Below are 5767 nucleotides of genomic sequence, written 5' to 3' on the forward strand. Positions count from 1 at the left end.
TTATTACCAGGGAGGAATCATTATTACAACATTGTTGCCATACACATATCTTGTATCACACCAAAAGAAGTACAGGGTAGCCTTACATCATTTGGTGGAGCATAAGGCAGGAAGTAGAAGTCAGCGAATGACCTGACTCCAGAATCACAGCAGCATATCTCTGTCAAACCTACTTCCACACCCCAGCTACTTAACCTACCCAAGAAACAATATTAACTAGCCCAAGTACCTCACTGCAGTGATATTCATTCTGCGGCTACAGGTATGATACTATGCTTTGTCAGCTTCTAGATATAGTAGTTAATTGTCATCTGGCTCATGTAGATTTAACAGAGTACAGCATTATGTTCAGTGGACATGTGTGTCTGCTTATGGGGTCATACCCAGGTCTCCTTAACGTCTGTTCAAAATAGCACTGCTGAATGTAAACTCTTTTGTGTTGTTCAGGATGACTCTTTTCTAATTCTTGATTTCAGTGTTAGTATGATGTTGTTCAAAGTATTAGAGCCCATGGATACACACAGTCACTTATATATGCCTTATCTTCTGCTGCCTTGTTTATATTCTCAGACTTCCAACCTGTAAAAAACTCAGGATTCAGATAAAGATTTTATACAACGGAGAAGTAAGGTAGAAACTATCAGCTATCTCTAAGCCCCTTCAATAAAGGTAGAGGGGAAGGTCTTCTGAGAGTGATGGATAGATTATTTCCAAAAAGAAACACTCTGGTTATAAAATGTGAGTTCACAAAAGAAATTGTAGCAGTTGACATAGAAGTAGTCAGTCCTGCTAGAGGACTTCAGTGATCTTTCCTGGAATCAAACTCTCACCAAAAAGGTGGTGAAGCTTAGGAAGAACTATTTTTATTTATAGGAGCAATATGTTTCTGAATCCCTCTCTCTTCTCTTTGTATTCTATCTCACAAGACATAAAACTGTCTATGACAAAATCTGTCTCATTTCATACAGTCCAGCTCACCACTCTTCCAAATCAAACCTGATAAATAGTGCACTTTAGTGCATTTTATTTATTTACATATATTTACATATTTAGTACATTATATTGTTACTATTTGTTCAGCTTTCTCTTCAGGTTTCTATTATCTAATTATGAACATCAAGTTTTAGAGTCTCCTGGTGTACACTGGTCTGCTAAATCAAGGTTTTAATATTTGTTTAATTTGTATTTGAAAAAAATATTTTTGAGAAAGAACCTGTAGTTCAATAAAATCAGAGCCACCTTAAATATAATAAAATGGCCTTCAATAAAATTATTGTGTAAATAATGAAAACTAAACTTTTATTTAATTTAATTCTTACACACAGATTAATAAAAACTTTGTCTAAGAATTAACATTTTATTCCAACAGTTCAGCCTCTCATTCTCATAACAGAGTCATGACTTGTAAATCAGAAATATTTGGCTGTTTGCAGATAAAAATTATTTGCTTTTCAAAGCATCCCAAAATTTCTAAATATTTTTCTCTTACCCATTGCTGAGGTTTTTATCTTTTCTTGTCTTACTATTGTATTATTGCACTAAAGAAAACAGATATCATTTGAGGTAGGCTTGACTGATCAGTAGACACAGGTGTAAGTGACTGTGTTGGACTGTATCTGTCTCAAACATTGCTGTTGCACCACCACCACTTCCTGGCCTCAGTGTCCTGTTGCCATGGAGCAGTATGCTCTGAAGGTGATGAATTGTCCCCGAAGAAACCATGATATCTGCCCGAAGTTAAATAGGGGTGAAGAAGATGTGCAGGCCGGCACAACCAGCGTGAACACCTGGGCATGCACTCATGGAGGAACATGGGGCAGCACATATTACAGTGAGCTCTGTGGAAATGGGTGGACTCTTCAGAGAAATCGTGGGGATGGGGACAATAAAAGGACTGTCTACTCCTCTCTCGGAATCTCTCTATCCTACTTGTCATCACTCCTGGAGCTTGGAGCACCATCACCTGCACTGAGACCGAGCCAACGGTACATCACTGGATTTGTGGTTGTGGTAACTAATCCTGCTGCATCTCTACCATTTGCTTAGGGATTCTGACTTTTCCTTTCTTTTCCTCTCTGTCCTATTGCTATTACCAGTGGTGTGTACAATAAAGTTAACAAGGTTGTACAGCATCTGACCTTGTTTGTGTCTTAATCTCACTCTTGGGATCATTTAAGAACCCTCCTTGATATAGATTCGGGACAACAGGCATGTGTCTCACAATCAACCATTATTCTTTATCTGTGTGGTATATCATTACCCTGGTTCTTTCTTCAAGATGATTATTCAGTAAATGCGTTAATAAGTAGGAAAGTAGGGTGCACTTGAATTTCTCAGAATGACAGAAGAAATCATACTTTAGGTATGCTAACAAAAGCCTCAACTTTTTTTTTTTTTTTTTTTTTAATTGACAAACGTAAGTCAGAACTTATAAAGCATTTTGTACCATGAAGAATTCCAGATATTTCCAGTTCAGTGGTTTGGAAAGTTTTGTGGTTATCAACTATGTTTAAGAATACAGGAAAAAAAAAAAAATCCATTAACTCAAGGGCATACTGCATGTGTGTCTTATCAATAGCCCAAACCAACTACAATAATTTCCTACATCTTGCTAAGCAGTTGATGCAATACAGTAATCCGTGATTGATGATAAGCTATACTTCCATGACAACAGTTCTCTAACTGGTTAATAGCAATCAACTGTATGAATCAGATCTGGATGTTCTGGTGAGGAATAATCTGCTCGCTCTAATCAGTCTGTAATATACCTACAACTGTTTATAAACTCCCACACATCTACACACACTCTTGTTCCAGTCTTTGCCTCCACCCTCCTAAATACTTACAACATTTCTGTCTTTAGAAGTAAATAGATGATTTGCCAAATTTCCCTCAACTTAAAATTAAGCAATTTTGGTATGAAGTACTGCTTAAACCATATCTGTGACCATCTACCAGCTTGTAGCAATATTCAGTTAAACTTTTACATATATTGGACAATCTCTTGACTCTATTGGTTTGCTTTACTCCTTTTTCAAGACAGGTACCAGAGTGAAGACAATGTTGCAAAGTTCACTGATCAATGGATGCACTACCAATTCTTTTTGCCAAACCATTTTTTTGAATAGTCGTGGGTAGTTTACAGGTACTTTAATCCTCCCATGAATACGAACATTAAAAGCTTTCAACACACATGAGTTATAGTCTCAGGAAAACAAAACAAAACAAAACAAAACAAAACCCAACCAAACAACCAAAAAACAGAGAATGTGGCATTCAATCTAAAGGATATTGTTCGTACATCAGAAGTACAATGTGGTAATGGCGGGAATAAACAGCTGAGTTTACTGAGGAACAGGCTGAATAATATGGTACTTGTACTTATCAAGACAAATAACATCAGGTTCATAAATCACAGTAACAAAACATTGTCCTTATAGTCAGAATACAATGGCATTATTATTAAAGGAAGAAAACAAAGAAACAAAAAGCTAAAGATCTGTTTGGATGTGTCATTGGCTTTGATTAATTAGCTCACACCAATTAATATACATAAGCATACTTTCCAAAAACTTCTACTTCCACGAAAGTTTTTAATAAGTTGACAGTCAAACAGAATGTAAAAATTAAAAAATTAAAAATAAAATACTGAATGTAAGCATTGATGAATGAAATGTTTATAATCAAAGGACTGCACATTTCAGACAAACTAATTTCCATTCATAAAATTTACAGTTTAGAATTCGTATCTTTTCCTCTCCCTAGACTTTATACATCATGCTCTCCTGCACGCAGGTATTACCAATATGATTTTTATTGCATTAATTCATTAGTCTGACACAGACATCACAAACATTCTAAATTAATGTATTCTCAATCAATGTGTTCCAGTCTGGTGAAAACTGGTTTGGTCATTTCAGCTTTCTATTTAATATGTTTAGAATGAAAATAAGGTGGTACCAAGTGCAGTCTACATCTGTCTATCTAAAAATATCTTTGATATAGTATAAATCTTTATTTACTACACTGCAAGCTGATAAATGCTGAAAAACTTTAAGTAAATTGCATAACAAAGTAATTTATTAATATCTCTTGCAATATTTGTGGCAAAAATTTATTCAGCAACTTATCTAGAAATTGTATTCTCTATACTTATACTGGCATATTTAGTTGGCTTTAGACTCACGCACTTTAATCACAGAGCTTTTTGATTTTGGTATTCATGAATACATGAAACTTGCAGTTTCAAAGTGGTTCTAACATTTCTTCATGGATTCTCTCCTTTCTTTGCTAGTTTTATCAAAATACTTCCACATTGCAATGACTAAGAAGTTCAGGTTTCTTGCTGGAAAGTGAAAAAATACAAAACAAAAATGAGCATTTTTTCTTTTCTTCATTTTTATGAAGTGCAAGGTCATCAAAGTTAAAATGTTCATAGTAATTTTTCAGTATAATTTTCACACAGCTATATATTTTGCAAACAGGGCAAAGAAATACACATTTTTCTCAAGTACATACATCCCCCAAATTTCATTCAAGTCCACTCTTTAGAAGTTGGGTAGTCTAAATAGACATATGCTCAGTGAAACAAGGGAAAAATGTTCTGATTATTTGTGTTGCAGTTATTCTGGAGTTAATAAGAAAAAAAAATATTCATGTGTATACTTAATAAATATCTGTATTTTGCAAAATTTGCTGTAGGGAAATATCCTATAAGGAGTTCTGTGATGCTGCCTGTACTGTGCATTGTCATATGTTCAGGTTTCACCTCAATACTTCTGTTTTCTCCACTGTTTCAGCTCCTGCTATTCACAGTGTCACAGAATCATCAAGGTTGGAAAAGACCTTGAAGATCATCTAGTCAAACCACTAACCTAACACTGACCGTGACCCACAGTGACTAGTTACAACTAAAATAGTGGCTGGTATCAAGTCACACAAATTCTAGATGAAACAGTGACATTTTAAGACATAGACTTACAGAATTTAAGTTTCAGATATTCAGTTTGAACAGATTACCAAGACCCATATAAGAGAAACTAGTAGGGTTCTATGTTCAGTGAATTCAGACTCACAGAAGGACAGAATGGTCGAGGTTGGCAGGGACCTCTGGACGTCATCTAGTTCAATCCCCCTGCTCAAGCAGGACCACCTAGAGCCAGTTGCCCAGAGCCGTGTCCGGCTTTTGAATGTCTCCAAAGATGGAGACTCCACAACCTGTGCCAGTGCTCAGTCACTCTCACAGTGAAAAAGTGTTTTCTTACATTCAGATGAAACCTCCTGTGATTCAGTTTGTCCTCGTTGCCTCTGGTGCTGTCACTGGGCACCACCAAAAAGAGCTGTCTTCTTTACACTCTCCCTCTAAATAGTGCTTCTCAGCTTTTTGGCTAACATTAAGTGTAGTATCTGAGTTCATTATTCATATTCTCTGATATACGTGGTTTTAGAGTAGCTCCATTGTGTACACAATGTGGCTACACAGCATTCAGAAAGCTTGAGAATATCTATATTTATATAGGAATAAGGTTTGAGCTTTTCCCTTATATAACAACAAACATGACAGTTTGTAATTCAGGCATATATCTTCTGTATCCACAGATAATTTCTAATTCTATTTTCTGATTAACTTCTAAAAAGTGCAAAGAGGTAGAAAATATTTATTTTAAAATTTAATTTAGTTTAAAATTATAAGCACTACAAGAAATTGGAGCAAGTAGTATTTGTGGATGAACACAGACTTGGAAGGTGTGAAATGACCTTATTTGCA

This window comes from Athene noctua, chromosome 4 (assembly GCF_965140245.1).
Source record: "Athene noctua chromosome 4, bAthNoc1.hap1.1, whole genome shotgun sequence".
NCBI classification, from domain to species: domain Eukaryota; kingdom Metazoa; phylum Chordata; class Aves; order Strigiformes; family Strigidae; genus Athene; species Athene noctua.